Here is a 19983-nt window from a genome sequence, read left to right on the forward strand (position 1 = left end):
AATGAAAGTTGTCTTCATTGGTATCTCTGTATTACTCGGAGCAAGGCGATGTGCGCACCACGGGATTTAGTTTCGCGCACAAAAAATGCTGGTGAACGCAGCGGGCCAGGCAAGCATCTATAGACGAAGGGTCTCGGCCCGAAACGTCGATTCTACCTCTTCCTATAGTTGCTGCCTGCAATTTTTGTGTGTGTTGCTTGAATTTCCAGCATCTGCAGATTTCCTCGTATTTAGTTTCATTAGTTCCTCGCCCTCTGTCGAGTCTTAAATATCATCCGCGGTGGTTCTCCGGGAAAATCAACAGAGCCATAAGTGAACTTTAGCATTTACCAGCCATGGGCGAAGACGCGGAGAAATAAAAGCGGATATCACAGAGCCGCCTGCTGCGGGCTTCGGTGTCAGGAAGTGTGCGAAGTCACTTTGAAAGGAAACTCAATGAGAGTAGGATTGCTGGAATTTGGGGTAAAACACACACACACACATGCCACACACACACACACACACCCACCCACCCACCCACCACTGGAAGGACTCGGCGGCCAGGCAGAATCTGTGGAGGGGAAATGGACAGTCGACATCCTGCAGCTGGCCGCATCTGGTTGCAGGATCTCGACTGTCCACCTCTCTGCACAGACGCTGCCCGACTCGCTGTGTCCTTCCTTTCCGGTAGAGTTACGACGTTGCGTTTTATTCACAAAAGATTGGATTTCTTTTCTCTCTCCCCACGTTTTCACCAACTCGCCCCGGGTCCAACCACTCACTCAGAGACCGGGGGCAATTTACGGTGGGTAATGAACCTCTCGGTGCACATGTCCTTGGAGTGTGGGAGGACGCCGCCGCAGCCCGGAGGAAACCCGCTCAGGTCACAGGGAGGATGTGTAAGCACACAGGCAGCAATGAGGGCAGGAGTGAGCCAGGGTCACCAGCTCTGTGCGGCAGCATCCCCGTACCTTCCGTCAGTCAACCTTCTTGCCATCTCAAGATGTCAGATGACGTACTGGACAAAGAAAGTACTGAAGCTCAAGTTTTATAGGGCCCAGTCCCTATTAATATTGTAACCACTTAAAGCAGGAGTTGCCAACCCTGGGGTCCACGGACTCCTCGCTTAACGTTATTAGTCCATTGCATAAAAAGTTCGGAAACCCCTGCCTTTAAGTAACTTCATTTTTAACTGTTTCATTACTTGTTCCATGAAATTACGAAGCTTATAGTTGGCACGAAGGTACCGCTTGGGTGAAAGGAGACCCGGTCTGATGGGCTGTAGTTTATCTCCGAGGTCTTCCTTCTGTGATTATTGTTCCGGCCTTTGTTTGATGTAACTTTTTTCAAAGGTTCATTTATTATCAAAAGTATGTAGCCATATACAACTCTGGAATTTGTCTTCTCCAGATAGCCACGAAACAAAGAAAATCCATGAAAGTTGTTTTTGCATGTTTTTCCCCACTGATCTCGGCAAAAGGAGAGCTATTCCTATACATGGATTATTTTTCTACTAAACTGCCGGATTATTTTTCTCACATTCCCTTACCTCCGATGGACTAGTTGAGCCTCTACCTCCTCCATGAGTGAGTCATAGAGTCACGGAGTCACTGAGCGTCGCAACAGGCCATTCAGCCCGACTTGCCCATGTTAACTCTCCTGCCCGGCAAGCAAGTCCCATGTGACCCATAGCCCTTTGACTGCTTTCTGAGTGACACTCACAGAATGCAGGAGGAACTCAGCAGGTCAGGCAGCATCTATGGAAATGGACTATCAGTCGATGTTTCAGGTCAACACCCGTCTTCAGGACTGGAAAGGAAGGGGGAAGACACTGGAATAAAGAGGTGGAGGTGGTGGAATGAAGGGAGAAAAGCTAGATTGTGCTTTCTGATTGCTTTCCATTAACTTGAGCTGCAGACATACCATGTCGTCTAGGTTGCACAGTTCCCCATAACAAGAAGAAAAAATGGATTTCCGCATTCATGGTCATAGAAAAGTACAGCACAGAAACAGACCCTTCGGCCCATCTTGACAATGCCAAACCATTTAAACTGCCTACTTTCATGGACCTGCATGGGGACCACATCCCTTCATACCCCTGCCATCCATGTACCTATCCAAACTGCCATGCACCACTTGTACTGGCAGCTCGTTCCACACTCTCACCACCCTCTGAGTGAAGAAGATTCCCCTCATGTTCCCCTTAAACTTCTCACCTTCCACCCTTATCCCACGACCTCTAGTTGTAGTTTCACCCAACCTCAGTGGAAAAAGCCTGCTTGCGTTTACCCCCTCACAATTTTGTATACCTCTGTCAAATCTCCTCTCAGTCTTCTATGTTCTAGGGTATAAAGTACTAACCTATTCAATCTTTCCTCATAACACAGGTCCTCCACTCCTTGTAAGTGTTCTCTGTACTGTTTCAACGTTAGTAACATGGTAAATGTTGGCAGTTCTGTGAAGAAATCTCAGCATTGATAAAATCTAAGTGGAGGTATGTCTTTATAATTCTAGGATCATTGTCCAAGGATTTGCCTCTCCCTAATTTAATTACCTTTATAAACACAGATTCAGAATCATCTTATTCAGTTGTCTGATTTCACAGTAACCAGGTACACACATGAAGGTGGCCTCCTTTCCCATCATGCCATGCATGTAGAGAGTTAATCAGTGACCACACAGGTATACTCCTTTCTCAAACCCCGAAACTTTACTTACTAGAAGGGCAACACACTTGAGAAGAAAGAGAATAATTGTAAATTACTCCTAGTTGTGCAGCATCCTGACTTAGAATTTGCCCCAGTTTTAGTTATATCATCACACAGCACACAGACAGATCCTTTGAAATGCCATTCCCTATTCCCAGCTCCTCCGTCTCCGCTGCATCTGCTCCCAGGATGAGGTTTTCCATTCCAGGTCAACTCAAATGTCCTCTTTCTTTAAGGATCATGGTTTCCCTTCTGCCGTCATCAATGATGCCCTCACCCGCATCTCCTCCATTTCCCGCACTTCGGCCCTCACCCCATCCTCCCGTCACCACAACAGGGACAGAGTTCCCCTTGTCCTCACCTACCACCCCACCAGCCTCCGGATCCAGCACATTATCCTCTGCAACTTCCGCCACCTTCAACAGGACCCCACCACTAAGCACGTTTTCCCCTCTCCACCCCTCTGCGCTTTCTGCAGGGATCGGTCCCTCCGCGACTCCCTGATCCACACGTCCCTCCCCATGGATCTCCCACCCAGCACTTATCCCTGTAAGCGTAAGTGCTATGCTTGTCCCTACACCTCCTCTCTTGCCACCATGCAGGGCCCCAAACAGTCCTTCCAGGTGAGGCAACACTTCACTTGTGAGTCTGTTGGGGTCATCTATTGCATCCGGTGCTCCCGGTGCGGCCTCCTCTACATCGGTGAAACCCGACGCAGATTGGGGGACCGCTTCGTCGAGCACTTCCGCTCCGTCCGCCACAACAGACAGGATCTCCCAGTTGCCACCCACTTCAACTCTGCTTCCCACTCCCATTCAGATATGTCCATACATGGCCTCCTCTACTGCCATGATGAGGCTAAACTCAGGTTGGAGGAGCAACACCTCATATACCATCTAGGTAGTCTCAATGAACATAGAATTCTCCAACTTCTGGTAATTCCCTCCCCCTCCCTTCCCCTATCCCTATTTCACTCTGCCCCCTCCCCCAGCTGCCCACCACCACCCTCATGGTTCTGCCTCCTTCTACTACCCATTGTGTTTTCCCCTATTCCTTCTTCACCTTTCCTGCCTATCCCCTCCCTGCTTCCCCTCCTCCACCCCTTTATCTTTCCCCTTACTGGTTTTTGGTTTTTCACCTGGAACCTACCAGCCTTCTCCTTCCCACCCTCCCCCCACCTTCTTTATAGGGCCTCTGCCCCTTCCCTCTTCAGTCCTGATGAAGGGTTCCGGCCTGAAACGTTGACTGATCGTTTCCACGGATGTTGCCCGACCTGCTGAGTTCCTCCAGTGTGTTGTGAGTGATCCTTTGGGCCATTTGTTCATTCTAATCGAAGTGCCTGTCTGGGCTCATCCCATTGCTTATTTTCGACCCATATCCCTCGGAACCTTTCCTATCCACGTACCTGCCCCATGCTGGGAAATGCCAAGATTTCTGCAGAGAACTGCCAACATTTATCTTACATTAGTGAAGAAAGATCCAGTTTCCTGGCTCACCTCATCACCGGACTCCAGTGCTGGAGTTTCCCCAGGACCTAAGCTGGAAAATTCACTTGCAGAACCTGCACCATATTCCACCTGGGTGTGATACAGGATTCACAAGCTACTTCCTTGCGCCCTTCAAAACCACCAGCACCCCTTTCACCAAAGGTGAAGGCACACGCTCAATGATTCAGGAACAGCTTCTTCCCCTCTGCCATCTGATTCCTGAATGGACATTGAACCCATGAACACCACCTCACTACTTTTTTATTTCTATTTTTGTGCTATTTAATTAATTTAACTACTTAATGTATATATATTTACTGTAATTCATAGTTTTCTTTCTTTCTCTCTAGTATCATGTATTACATTGTATTACTGCCACAAACTTAACAAATTTCACAACATATGCCAGTGATATTAAACTTGATTCTGATTATGAAATCCATTCTTCCTGGTTTCTTCGTTTGTGACTGCCTGTAAGGAGACAAGCCTCAAGGTTGTACAGTGCATACATACTTAATAATAAATGTTCTTCGAACTCTGAACTATCTAAGAATCTTCTAAATTTCCCGAATATGTCTGCCTCAACTGCCACTTCTGGCAATGCGTTCCATACACTTACCACTCTCAGTTTTAAAAAACTATTTCTGACATGCCTTCTATACTTTCCAACAATCACGCTAAAATTATGCCCTCTCGTATTCCACCCTGGGGAAAATGTGGCCGTTCAATCTACCTTAGGTTGTTTTAGGTTTTTCAATCAAACTGAATTGCCGTGCCTGTTGCAGGAATATATGATCTGTGGCTGTGAATGGGAGTGGACTGTTTTCTTTTGGAAGTCAGAATTCTCTTAACAAATACAGGCACCACCAATTCGACAGCGAGGTACTACACACAGCGTTTAAAATATGCGCTTGATGTGTTAATAATTGATCAATGGTCATGAATGTATGTAACAGACTTTGCTATTTCGTTACTCCAGGCAGAAGCAACAATGTATGCTTAAAACAATAAACACAGTAACAAAGTTTTTACAGAACTTGGTGGGAGCTACGACTCCAGAGCTTCGGAAGGCTTCAAGTTTACAGGATAATTTGCTGTGTCATTAAGAAAGCTGTTAGAATGTTATAAGCAACACACATCAAAGTTGCTGGTGAATGCAGCAGGCCAGGCAGCATCCCTAGCAAGAGGTACAGTCGACGTTTCAGGCCGAGACCCTTCGTCAGGACTAACTGAAGGAAGAGTGACTAAGAGATTTGAAAGTGGGAGGGGGAGGGGGAGGGGAGATCCAAAATGACAGGAGAAGACAGGAGGGGGAGGGATGGAGCCAAGAGCTGGACAGGTGATAAGCAAAGGGGATACGAGAGGATCATGGGACAGGAGGCCCAGGGAGAAGGGAAGGGGGGGGGGAACCCAGAGGATGGGCAAGGGGTATAGTCAGAGGGAGAAAAAGGAGAGAGAGAGAAAGAATGTGTGTATATAAATAAATAATGGATGGGGTACGAGGGGGAGGTGGGGCCTTAGCGGAAGTTAGAGAAGTCAATGTTCATGCCATCAGGTTGGAGGCTACCCAGACAGAACATAAAGTGTTGTTCCTCCAACCTGAGTGTGGCTTCATCTTTACAGTAGAGGAGGCCGTGGATAGACATACCAGAATGGGAATGGGATGTGGAATTAAAATGTGTGGCCACTGGGAGATCCTGCTTTCTCTGGCGGACAGAGCGTAGGTGTTCAGCGAAATGATCTCCCAGTCTGCGTCGGGTCTCGCCAATATATAGAAGGCCACATCGGGAGCACCGGACACAGTATATCACCCCAGCCGACTCACAGGTGAAGTGTCACCTCACCTGGAAGGACTATCTGGGGCCCTGAATGGTGGTGAGGGAGGAAGTGTAAGGGCATGTGTAGCACTTGTTCTGCTTACAAGAATAAGTGCCAGGAGGGAGATCAGTGGGGAGGGATGGGGGTGGGGGGGAACGAATGGACAAGGGAGTCGCGTAAGGAGCGATCCCTGCAGAATGCAGGGGGGGAGAGGGAAAGATGTGCTTAGTGGTGGGATCCCGTTGGAAGTGGCGGAAGTTACAGAGAATAATATGTTGGACCCGGAGGCTGGTGGGGCCTCCCACCATGTTATAAGTTAGCACCGGGAGATTTGAATGCAATGTTTCATTTATAAAGGGCATTGATGAGATCACATCTAGAGAACAGTTTACAGTCCTGGTCTCCTCATTTAAAGGATGTACAGTCAGTGGTACAGGAGGTGCCACAGAGAGACATTCTGTGTGTTCCTGGCCTTCTGCTGCTGTAGTCCATTCACTTGAAGGTTCAACATGGTCTTCTGCACACCGCTGTTGTAACTGTTATGCTGAACATCCCAGGAGATAGGCAGTTGCTGAGATACTCAAGTCACCCCATCTGGCACCAGCAATCATTCCACGGTCAAAGTCACTTAGATCACATTTGTTCCCCCATTCTGACATTTGATCTGAAACCCTTCCAGCCATGTCTGCGTGCTATTGTGCACTGAGTTCCTGCCACATGATTGGCTGATTAGATGCAGTATTTGTATTAACAGGGAGATGTACAGATATACCCAATAAACTATATGTTGGATGTAGAGATTTAGTAGGTTAATTCTAGGTTGCCTTATAAGAAAGAGTCAGGGAAGGTAAACATGTGTCCATTGGATTTAGAAGAGGGAGAGGACTTGATCGAACTATATAAGACTCTGAGAGGCAGTAAGAATCTCCACAGATTGAACACAGAGATGATGTTTTCTTTTGGAAAATCTAGATATAAGGGTCACTGTTTAACACTGAAGACAGAGATGGAGTGAATCATTTTCCTCCTGAGGATCATAGGTCTTAGAATAGTAGATACTTGATAAACACAGGGGTGAAAAGTTATACAGGGTAATCAAGAATATAAAGTTGAGTTACAGCAAAGAAGACCACGATCTCAATGAATGGCAGAGCAGACTAGAGGGGCCAAATGGCCTACTTGTGCTCTTTATTCATATTTTTGCATTGATATATGTGAAAATGTGAGAATAAGGGAGACTGGCTAGGGAGTGTCCACTCTCCCGGGTACAGTGATATGGATGAAGGTCTCAGAGAGCAGATGATTTGGGGGAGGGGGGAAGCAATGATAGGTAATGATGTGACCATGAGGTCAGATGTATGAAATCAAGAATATGAATATGTGGAGAGTTAGCAATGAGGAGGGTGGAAAGTAAGTAGGACTGACATCAACATTGGTAATAATCTTGCTTGATTAAGTTAGTTGGGAGGAAATTTCAGCTCAAGCAATGCAGGATGTGGGTGGCTAGATATAACAACACAGGAGGAGAAATATCTTCACTGCATTCTCAGAGCAATTCAAGGCAAACATTAATATGCTTGGTCAGTGTTAGGGTGTACTCCAGAGTTAGGTTATATAGCAAAATATTAACTTCATCAGTCAATCTTTAGACCTGACCATGGATTGTAGATTAAATTTAAAATGCAGCCCTGGACAATAGCTTCCTCGAGCTGTGGACACTAGTTAACTGAAAACCAGACAAAGCTGATTAACGATCATTTTGGGTGTCTGGAGTGTGGGTGCAAAGAAAGAGGTGTGAATATTATATGTAATTCAAAGGAAGCATTGTAGATACATTGCAACTATAGAAATGTCCTTCACTCTTTAACATATAAAATGTCATGTAATACTGGGGCATGAGGCCTTTTCCTCCAAGAGAGTCTCACTATGATGCCTGCTGCTCACTTTTGTTAATAAAACACTTCGACATTCACCAGCTTCAGTGTCTGTCCAGTGACTTTGTTCACGTTACAACAGTCAGCATTGTCAAACCACAAGAACAAATCAAGGAAAATATATACTAATGAAAATGTAATTGTAAAACATTTATGGTAAATAGCATTTGCTTATCATTCTCAGGCTGATCAAATGTTGCAGCTAATTATGTTGACCTAGATTTTTTTCTGCAGTCCATGTGCAAGCAAATAATATGACTTTTTTGAAAAAGACACTGGCATGAAGGTGAGCATTGTGCATTAATACAATAGTCGCAAGTCTCCCCAGTCTTTCACATCCATCCATCAAACACTGTGGTGGAAAACAGGGACTTCTGTAACACAGTGGGCAGACGTCCAGAAGCAGCAGAAAAACGAATTACTTCCTGGTTCTTTTAGTGATCATTTCGACCATTGACAAAAGTCCTACACTGCTAGAAAAGTGCTCTATACTTCCTGCTGCTCGTACAACATCTTTATGGCCAACTGCTCATACACATACTGGGCTTATGTAGTTGAATGATTGTTAAATTAGTATTTAATTCAGTAGGGACTTCAGCATTCTCAAATGCATGGTAATATAGTGGTGAACACAATGCTTTACTGTACCAGGGACTTGGGTTCACTTCCTGCTGCTGTCTGTAAGGAACTCATAGGTGACTGCGTGGGTTTCCTCCGGGTGCTCCAGTTTCCTCCCACAGTCCAAAGACTGACCGGTTGGTAGGTTAATTAGTCATTGCGAATTTGTCTCCGTCAAACCAGAAGATTACTAGGGGATTGCTGGGTAGCATAGCTCGAAGCGCCAGAACAGCCTATTCTGTGCTGTATCTCAACAATAAACAAAAAGTGTTCAGGGTAATTTATACTCGTACACACTCAGTGGCCACTTAATAAGGTACACTTGTACATCTGCTCATTACTACAGATATCTAATCAGCCAATCGCGAGGCAGAAACTCAATGCATAAAAGCACGCAGACATGGTCAAGAGGTTCAGTTGTTGTTCGGACCAAATGTCAGAATGGGAAAGAAATGCGATCTGAAGTTTCTTTTATCGTGGATAATTGTTGGTGTCAGCTCTTATTCCAGATCAATTTAGTTGGTTGAAATTAAAACCCTCTAGTTGCCATAGAGGGATTGAAACTCACCTCTCCTGATCAATATTCCAGATCTCTGGGCACCACTCCAAGACCAATCTAACCCTCCCCCCCCCCACCCCCACCCCACATAGATTTCTATTTTTCTCCTATCCACGTCTCTTAAATGTCCCTAATGTAACTGCCTCTACCACCACCCTCGGCAACGCATTCCGCACTCCCACCACTCTCTGTGTGAAAAAACCTACCTCTGACGTTCCCCCCCTCTATTTTCTTCCCAATACCTTAACGTTATCCTCCAAGTAGACTACAACCTTGTCGTAGGGTTTGGAGAGTGATGTCGGCTGGAGTCAGGGCTTTGTGCTTTGGCTTTTGGGAGGGTCACCCACGCCGAGCAGGTCAAAGGGTAGAGGAGAGACTAAGTGTGGTCCACTGGTCCTCCAAGTTCAGGGGTTTAGCTCAGGGCTAACAACTCTGACTGGTCAAACAGAACTGTTACAGAAACAGCAATGAAGAATCCTGCTACATCTGAGTGGGACGGTATTCCTGAGTCTCCACCCGGGACCTGCATGACTGACAGTAGTGAAAAACAAGCATCTGACATGATGAAAAAAGCCTGAACGCCACCAGAGATGGAAGACCTTCATTGCCACCCTAAATGCCCACAGTGTAACAGGCAGTAGGTACCTTAATGTTACACAGCCCCCTTGCTTGATCACTCATCATTAATCCAAAAAGTAAATTCTCTGGTTTCCCTCTCCTGGAGTCTACAATCAGTTCCTTGGTCTTGCTGACGTTAAGTGGAAGGCTGTCGTTATGGCACTACTCAGCCAAATTTTCAGTCTCCCTCCTGTGTGCTGCAGTTTGTGGTGCACCTGTGCTGATGGAGATTGTGGAGGAGATGTCGTTGCCAATCTGAACTGACTGGTGGGGTGGTCTGCAAGTAAGGAAATCCAGGATCCAATTGCACATAGAGGTATTGAGGCCATGTTCCTGTAAGAGGGAAAGTCAAGGCTAACAAGTAATAGACAATAGACAATAGGTGCAGGAGTAGGCCATTCAGCCCTTTGAGCCAGCACCACCATTCACTGTGATCATGGCTGATCATCCACAATCAGTACCCTTTTCCTGCCTTCTCCCCATATCTCTTCACTCCGCTATCTTTAAGAGCTCTATCTAACTCTTTTTTGAAAGAATCCAGAGAATTGACCTCCACTGCCTTCTGAGGCAGAGCATTCCACAGAACCACAGACCTCTGTGTGAAAAAGTTTTTCCTCAACTCCATTCTAAATTGTCTACCCCTTATTCTTAAACTGTGGCCTCTGGTTCTGGACTCCCCCAACATCGGGAATATGTTTCCTGCCTCTAGCGTGTCCAATCCCTTAATAATCTTATATATTTCAATCAGATCCCCTCTCATCCCTCTAAATTCCTGTGTATACAACCCCAGTCGTTCCAATCTTTCAACATATGACAGTCCCGCCATCCCGGGAATTAACCTCGTGAATCTACGTTGCACTCCTTCAATAGCTAGAATGTCCTTCCTCAAATTTGGAGACCAAAACTGTACACAATATTCCAGGTGTGGTCTCACTGCACAGAGAAGCCGGGATGTTGAAGACTGGATGAAAACAAAAGAAAGAAGCATATGGTAGGAACAGCAATGTGGGGCTGATGGGAGTATAAAGACCCATCATCATGAACGTCGTATGATGTGGGCAGTTGTGGTCTTGACCACGACTGTTCTTGGCAAATTTTTCTACAGAAGTGGTTTGTCATTGCCTTCTTCTGTGCAGTGTCTTTACAAGACGGGTGACCCCAGCCGTTATCACTACACTCCAGAGATTGTCTGCCTGGCATCAGTGGTTGCATAACCAGGACTTGTGATCTGCACCAGCTGCTCATACAACCATCCACCTCCTGCCTGATCAGGGTCACATTTAGCCATGGGCCAAGCTGGTGCTACACCTTGCCCAAGGGTGACTTGAAAGCTAGCTGGGGGAAGGAGTGCCTTACGTGTCCTTTGATAGAGACATGTCTCTACCCTGCCACTCAACATCACCTAACTATGCCCTCAAACATATCCCAGGTCCTACCTGATCTCAATAACCAGCTCCTGCGATCTATGGCTAGACTGATATCCCCCACTCACAGAGGATTGTTGGATCCTGAAGTTAAACTACAAGAAACAACAATCCTCCACCCCAATCCAACAGGATAAAAGATCTTTATTCAAGTTCAACCTCATAGCCCTGTTCCACCACCAACACCTTGAATCTTACGCCAGGTACCATGAAGTTCAAAGTTCAAGTAACATTTACTATCAAATCATGTCCAGGATATGCAATACAACCCTGAGATTCGTCTCCTTACAGGCAGCCACAAAACAAAGGAACCTCAAAGGAACCCACCAAAAAACAAAAGAGACCGTCAGATACCCAGTGCACAAAGAGGGAGAAAAAAAACAACAAATTGTGCTAACAGCAAAAGTAAGCACATAGCTTCGGAACTGGAGTTTTAAGATAGACATGAAGCCAGCTTGAAGTACCAAAGTACTGAGTTATGGACTGTCGCTTCTGATGAACTCTAGGTCAAGGTCTCTTTGGGGGATTTTGCTATTGATTGCATGATGGGGGGATTGGGGAAAGGGAGGGTTCGGTGGTTTTGCTGGCTCAGAGTTTTACGAATGACATGAAGCCAGGTATCACTGCAGCTGGTGCCCACACGAAAATGGCATAGGGGACTTCGACAGGGCTGTTTCAACATGCCTCTCTTGACGTGGCGCAGCTTCCTGGCTGCAGTTTACTTCATGTGTGATGATGCGGATCAGAGACACAAAGACTTGCAGATGGGAAAGCAATCCTCCAGATACTCTGCTACAAGAGCAACTTGGGAGCAGCATGTTAATCAGTCAGAAGTGATGGGGAATCAGGGAGAGAAGCAAATGAGGATGATGGTGATGTGAAAGACTTGAATCTGTTTATCACTACATATGGGAACACTATTTGATGTACTGTCGTATCCTCCTTTTAGCGAGTTTGGATCCCCTTGACCAAGATTTGCTACTCAGTTAGATCTTGGCCAATCTGTGACAATTTACCGGATTTTTGTCACATATTCCTCAATCTTCAAAGGAGAGGGAAAGAGAGTCTGTCTGAGACACCAAAGTGCTGGGTTATGGACAGTCGGTTATGGTGGGCTCTAGATCAAAGTCTCTCGGGTAGCTTTTGCTATTGCTTGCATGGTGGGGGCAGTGGGTGGGTGTTCAGTGTTTCTGCTGGCACAGATGGGGGGAGGGTCGAAGCTTCTGCTGTTGCAGAAGGTGGGGAAAATGGGCTTTAGGGTTCTGATGCTTCTATCATTCATGCTCCTTGTTTCGAGGACGTCTGCGAAGAATAAGAATTTCAGGTTGTATTCTTTATACATTCTCTGATATTAATATAAACCATTTGGTAGCATCGATTAAGCTGACTTAAATAACGGGAAGCTCTCCTAAGATGATAGTGTCTGCCTTCCAGTGATAAATTTACTAATGAACTGATGAAAAGCCTGAAGACTGAATGCCTCCCTGCCAACAAACTTAAATACAGCCTTAAACCTTTACATTCTATCTTATCCTAAGGCAGACTCCATGCACTGAATGGCCTAATTCTGATAGCGTTATGGTCTTATGACTGAATTGAAATAGAGCTTAGGGAACTCACAAATCAGATATATTCACTTGTAACACACACAAAGCTCTGGAGGAATTCAGCAGGTCAGGCAGCATCTAAGGAAATGAATAAACAGTCGACATTTTGGGCTGAGACCCTTCTTCGCGACCCTTGTAGGTAGATTAGTGATCATAGGGCACAGGTCCAAGTAAATTTGAAGACAGCCTCACTGAGAAGACAATGACAATATCTTTATACAAGCAGTTATGATCCAAAGTGTGGGCACATGGCCAAGTGGTTAAGGCATTGGACTAGCAATCAGAAGGTCGTGAGTTCGAGCCCCAGCTGAGGCAGCGTGTTGTGTCCTTGAGCAAGGCACTTAACCACACATTGCTCTGCGACGACACTGCTGCCAAGCTGTATCGGCCCTTGTCCTTCCCTTGGACAACATTGGTGTCATGAAGAGGGGAGGCAACTGCCGGCCTTCCATACAACCTTGCCCAGGCCTGCGCCCTGGAGAGTGAAGACTTTCCAGGCGCAGATCCATGGTCTCGCAAGACTAACGGATGCCTTCTATGATCCAAAGTGCAACACTTGAAAAAATAGTGGAATCACATTCAAGACAAAGTCAGAAGCTCAGTGAAAAGCTCTTGGACTCAATGGATAATATTTTTGATAGGTGAGTTGTAGTTGTTCCTGCTATGCTGAATTGGCATGGACTATAATAGGTCATCTTGAATTGTACTAATGCTTAGAACTATTTGAAAAACTTTTATTCTGTCCTCTCTGCATTTAAATGTTTGTAGAACCTGTGAAAAGGAAGGGGACAGAAGCCATAAATTGGCAAAAAGAAGGCGGAAAAAACAAGATACTGGCTTCTGCCTCCTCCCTTACTTTCCAGTACTGATGAAGGATCTCAGCCAATATATCTACTGTTTATATCCCATTGTAGGTGCTGCCTGACTTGCTGAGTCCCTCCAGCATTTTGTGTACGTTGCTCAATATTTCCAGCGTCTGCACTCTCTCTTGTGTCTTGTGAAAAGGCTTGTTGCTATTTAGGACAATTTTCCACAAGCACAGCAATGGAAACTGCGAGCGGTTTCAAACTCATGCGATTGCAAATCTCACACAACCTCTCATGGTCCTGGAGCACATCCTCCGCAGTCAGGAAAGCTCACTGATGCCTCTGCTTTTCCGAGGAGGCTGAAGGGAGCTGGACTATGCATATCGATACGCAGGACCTTCTACAAATGCGCAGTTGAAAGCATCCTAACATGCTGCATCTCTGTGTGGTGTGGAAGCTGCACTGTGGCGGGCAGGAAGGCTCAACAACGAGTAGTTAAAACTGCCCAATGCATCCCTGGCACCTTCCTACCCACCATCAGGGACATATACAGTGGCATGCAAAAGTTTGGGCACCCCTGGTCAAAATTTCTGTTCCTGTGAATAGCTAAGCGAGTAAAAGATGACCTGATTTCCAAAAGGCATAAAGTTAAAGATAACACATTTCTTTAATATTTTAAGCAAGATTACTTTTTTATTTCCATCTTCCAGACCTCAACTTGACCTCCATCGTTCCTGTTAACTGCCATTTCTTAATTACATTACGAACTGAGGAAACAGCTACCTGAAAACGCTTTGCTATCTTCTTATAGCCTTCTCCTGCTTTGTGGGCATCATTTATTTTAATTTTCAGAGTGCTAGGCAGCTGCTTAGAGGAGCCCATGGCCATTGATTGTTTGGGACAAGGTTTGAGGAGTCAGGGTATTTATAAAGCTTTGAAATTTGCATCACCTGCCCTTTCCTAACAATGACTGTGAACAAGCCATAGCCCTAACAAGCTAATTAAGGTCTGAGACCTTGGTAAAAGTTATCTGACAGCTCAATTCTCTTGGGGTGCCCAAACTTTTGCATGGTGCTCTTTTCCTTTTTTTCACTCTGAAATTGTACAAAACAAAAATAATACACTAATCTTTGCTTAAAATGTTGAAAAGAATGTTTCATCTTTAACTTTATGACTTTTGAGATCAGTTCATTTTCTACTCACTTAACTAACCACGGTAACAGAAATTTTGAGCGGGGTGCCCAAACTTTTGTACGCCTCTGTATACAGATAGGTGCCGGAAAAAAGGCCAGCAATATCATTAAAAGTCCCACCTACTCTACTTATGGACTGCTTGTCCCACTCCCCTCAGGAAGGAGGCTAGGTGGCATCCACACCAGGACTACCAGACACAGAAACAGTCACTTCCCCCAAGCCGTAAGGCTGATCAACAACTCCACCCCACCCCACCGCCAGAGGGTTCATAAGCCGAGAAGAATTGCTCTTGCTAAGAGTCACTTTGTCACCTGATCATTTCCTGTCAGAGTCACCTAACGTTCAGATACTCCTGCACCTAACATCACTTTATGTACGTAAAACCAGTCTGTGCGTATAAGCTAATCTTGTGTAGGTACAGCCGCACTCAACAGCTAATTCTTCATTGTATTTAATAAAGTTGCTTTTCTATTTATATTTATTGTGTTTTTAATGCTTATTATGTTTTTTATGCTGCATCGGATCCAGAGTAGCAATCACTTTGTTCTCCTTTACACTAAACAGTCTTGAATCTCCAATTAGCAAATTGCTGATGTGTCAATTGGTCATCAGGTGAAAGGCAAAAACATACTATGACAAAACACTGTCGTCCATTCTGTTAATAATGGACACGCTAAAACTGCAAAATACTGTAACTCTGTCCAAAGTAGCTCTGTTACTGCGGAATGGATAGTGCTATTCTTTGAAAAGTTCAGAAGTTCAAAGTTCAAAGTAAATTTATGTCACCATAGACAACCCGGAGATTTATTGTCATGTGAGCACACTCAACAAATCCTTAGAATAATAACAATAACAGAATCAATGAAAGACCGCCCAACTTGGGTGTTCGAACTGTGTGCAGAAGACAACAAGGTGTGCAAATACAAAAAGAAAGAAATAATAATGAATAAATAAGAAATAAATATCAAGAACATGGGATGAAGAGTCCTTGAAAGTGAGTCCATAGGTTGAGGGGAACAGTTCAATGATGGGGCAAGTGAAGTTGAGTGAAATTATCCCCTTTGGATCAAGAACCTGATGTTTGAGGGGTAATAACTATACCTGACCTGGTGGATGAAAGCGTAAAGAAGAAAGGTTAACCCAAAACAGCAAAATCAGATTTACCTATCAATCTACGAATGGGGAATATAATCTATATCCCCCCCATTCATTCTGTCATTTTCTTTAATTAGTAAGTCAAATTTATAATTAAAAGTAAATGAAGCCATTTCTCCAGCACTATTCCTATTCTGATACATCAGGGGCAAACTTCGAAAATCCTAGAGTTACTCATCTCTAAAGCTGCACCGTAATAATATACCCAATCTAAAATACTTTTACTCTCAACGTATATTGTTAATGTTGACTTAACAAAGCAACTTCAGAACTTCGGCATGAATCCATTGAATTAATTCAAAGTACTAAGACATACAAGAATTATCTTGGGTATGAAAGAGTTAACGTGTGAGGGGCATTTGATGGCTCTGGGCCTGTACTCACTGGAGTTTAGAAAAATGAATGGGATCTACCGAATATTGAAAGGCCTAGATAGAGTGGATGTGGAGAGGATGATTCAATAGTGGAAGAGTCTAGGACCAAAGCACACAGCCTCAGAATTGATGGACGTCACTTTAGAGCAGATGAGGAGGATTTTCTTTAGGCAGAGGGTGGTGAATCTGTGGAATTCATTGCCACAGATGGTAGTGGAGGCGAAGTCACTGGGTGTTTTTAAAACAGAGGTACTTAATTAGTAAGGGCATCGAAGATTACGGGGAGAAGACAGGAGGATGGGGTTGAAAGGGAAAATAAATCAACCATGATTGGATAGCAGAGCAGACTCGATGGGCTGAATAGCCTAATTCTGCTCCTACATCTTAAGGTCTTATAGTTAGCTGCCCTTTCACTCTCTCCATCCCTGCTCCTGGCTCACCCTCCACATTCCACTGGGGCTTTCACTATTCACCCCTTCTAGTCTGCTTGAACTCGAGCCTGCCAGGTCTAGACCCAGTCCGCTGATCCACTCCGGATCATCCTATCTCCAGCTGTCTCCACTCCCTTGAAGTTCACTCTCTCGCTTCGCAATGCCTTCAAGCCAGTTCTCTCACTTGGCCCACCGGTGCACTGCCTCGTTGCCTTTTGCAGTCTACTTCCAGTCACCCTTCCCCTACTGTGCGTCCCCATTACAACTCTGCCTTCCATGCTTAGTTCAAAGACAAGGTCAAGTTTACTGTCATATACACATGCAGGCACAGGCTTCATAGAAGCATAGATGCCCTTTCACTCCTGGTCCTGGTTCACCTTCTATGCTCCACTTGAGCTCCTCAATCATGTCTTGCTGATTCACACTTGATAGAAGGAGGGAGGAGAAGACGGCGGCATGACGCAGCACGTGCGGCCGTTCTGGATGATATCGATATGTGTTAACTAGGGGGCCGTGCACAATCCGGATTTGACGGAGACAGCCGTCAGAAGCACGGAGGAACACCTGGAGAAACTTCTGAAATGCCTGCTTCGCTGCCGCTGCTACTGTGCGATTGAGAATCTCCGGAGGGGAAGGCCCCAAATCCTCGGCTTTGCCTATTGCCCGTTGCCGGGGCTGGGGTCGAAGCGCTCGGCAGAGATGGTGCTTGGTGCTCGATGTCGGAGAGCTGGTCGGAGGCTCAGAGTTTTCGGACGGACTCGGAGTCGGACTGTGGTCGGATGCTTCCAGGATGCTGCATCGGCAAGTTTGCGGTGCTGGAGGTTCACCGTCTGCGTGAGATGATGGGACTTTCGAGAGACTTTGAGACTTCTTTTTTTTACTGTGCCCATGGTCTGTTCTTATCAAATTACGGTATTGCTTTGCACTGTTGAAACTATATGTTATAATTATGTGGTTTTTGTCATGTGTTTCTGTGATATCATTCTGGAAAAACATTGTATCATTTCTTAATGCATGCATTACTAAATGACAATAAAAGAGGACTGCCTGACCTCATAATCTAATCTAATCTAGAATAGGAAACTTCTTTAGATCAGTAATATCTAAATTAGTCTGTCCAACAGAAAGCATTTGAAAAGGATCTGACGGCAGTTTTTATGCCCGTACTAGGGCCATAAATATATAGATTAAAAGGCAGTACAGAATTGAAAATACAAGTGGAGCTGGAAATCTTGAGCAACGCACAAAGCGTTGGAGAAACTCAGCAGGTCAGGCAGCGTCCATGGAGGAGAACAAACAGTCAATGTTTCACCAGGACTTGAAGGATCTCGACTCACACTGTCAACTGTTCACTCCCCTCCGTAGATGCTGCCTGACTCGCCGAGTTCCTCCAGCAGTCTTGTGTGAGTAGCTGCAGAATATTATCAACGTTTCGGCACAGCATTGTGGACCGAAGGGCCTGCATTGTGCTGTAGGTTTTCCATGTTTCTATGTTTGTAAACCTTAAATTTCATCGCCACGTGGTTAAATTAGAAAACTGGTATGAGATGTAAACAGCATGTAGGTTTGTGATGACTTAATATGGCAGATTTTGTATTTTAGTATTTATACATTTTACAGAAAAGTATTTATTTCCAGTGATGTGTGAAGAGGGACAGCTCTGGAGAAGCCTGCTCATTTATTTTTTAATTGGAATATTGCCTTGTTAATTGCAAATCATGACGGGCGCACAGATGAACACTTACACTTGTTAGTACTCCTTCACTGGACTGATTGCGTGCCACAGATGTCAGTTCATCTTCTCCCTTCAGAACGTAGCATCGTGCACCCATGAACAAAACAGTCTCAGATAGCTTGATTCTGTTCCTTCCTCCAGGCTTAACCCCCCTGAGTGCTCCCTGTATCTTCTGTCGTTGCAGCACCTTGCTCCATGGTTGTCTAGTTCACAGTTTGAATTTCTCAGTTTGAATGAAATAATAAGCCACCGGTTTCTCATCATGCAAAGAATTTTTTTCCATTTTACCTTTTCACCTCAGTGAGTATATTAAATTATATTGTGCCCTCATTTACATGATTCTATAGTGACACATGCAACTCATTTACAGTTCATGCCCCAGTGATCACTAATTAGTGTTGAAAGCTACTGTCCCGAGTATATTGAGAATGACTCACAGCGGAGATTGAGTGCAAACCATTTTTAACTTGCCTGTGTAGCAAACTGACAGCTGTTGATTTTCAGTTTACATCCACAAATACTGATCAAGATTAGATAGGATTGATAGGAACAGCCTTATTTCAAAGGCAATAGAAAGAACTTCTTCCTCGGACAAATATTTAAAATTACTTTCAGCCTCTGAAACAGGACAGTCGCTTCTCAGACAGGGCTACCCGCTCTGGGTGAGGTACTCTTGCTCATACTTGTGAGTGTAGCACGGCCAGAGTGGTAGAAACATTTAGTGAAACTTGGGAGTTGGCTTTCTCTGCCTGCAATTAACAAATTGACACTATTGACAAGTTGCAAAATTGGGGATTACCGTAATTTTATGAGAACTCTGTTAACTGTGGGGATTTTCCAATTTTTCAATGCATTTTCCAATTTTTCTATAAAAATGGAATTTTAATCCCACGGATTCATGGATTATTTTGATCATTATAGATATTTACATTATAAGCTTTCAATTCTTCAAGTACAACGTATCACAGGATATAAAATTATTTATTATATCATATATAATATTTATTAATACTTATACTTATTCATCAATACTTATGTAATACTTATTTTTTATATATATTATTTATTATATCTTAATTATTTTATATAAATATAAAATAAATGAATGAGCTTTTCCAGCATTATTTCCCTTCTTTTACACCTGCCTTATCACTGGAAAAGTCCGTTTCCTTTGAGAATATTGATGAAAAGCATCCGTTTAGGACCTCACCTATACATTCTGGTTCCTAAAAGACCGTAAGACATAGGGACAGAATTAGGCCATTCAGCCCATCGAGTTTGCTCCACCATTCCATCATGGCCAATTTGTTATTCTCCCACCTTCTCCCCGTAATCTTTAACACCTTTACTAATTAAGAACCTATCACCCTTGGCTTCGCTTCCACAGCCGTGTGTGGCAATGAATTCCACAGGTTCACTACCCTCTGGCTAAAGAAGCTCCTCTTCATCTCTGCTCTAAAGGGACATCCTTCTATTCTGAGGCAGTGCCTTCTGGTCCTAGACTGACTCACAATAAGAAACATCCTCTCCACATCC

The sequence above is a fragment of the Mobula birostris genome, chromosome 31, assembly GCF_030028105.1.
Source record: "Mobula birostris isolate sMobBir1 chromosome 31, sMobBir1.hap1, whole genome shotgun sequence".
NCBI lineage: Eukaryota > Metazoa > Chordata > Chondrichthyes > Myliobatiformes > Myliobatidae > Mobula > Mobula birostris.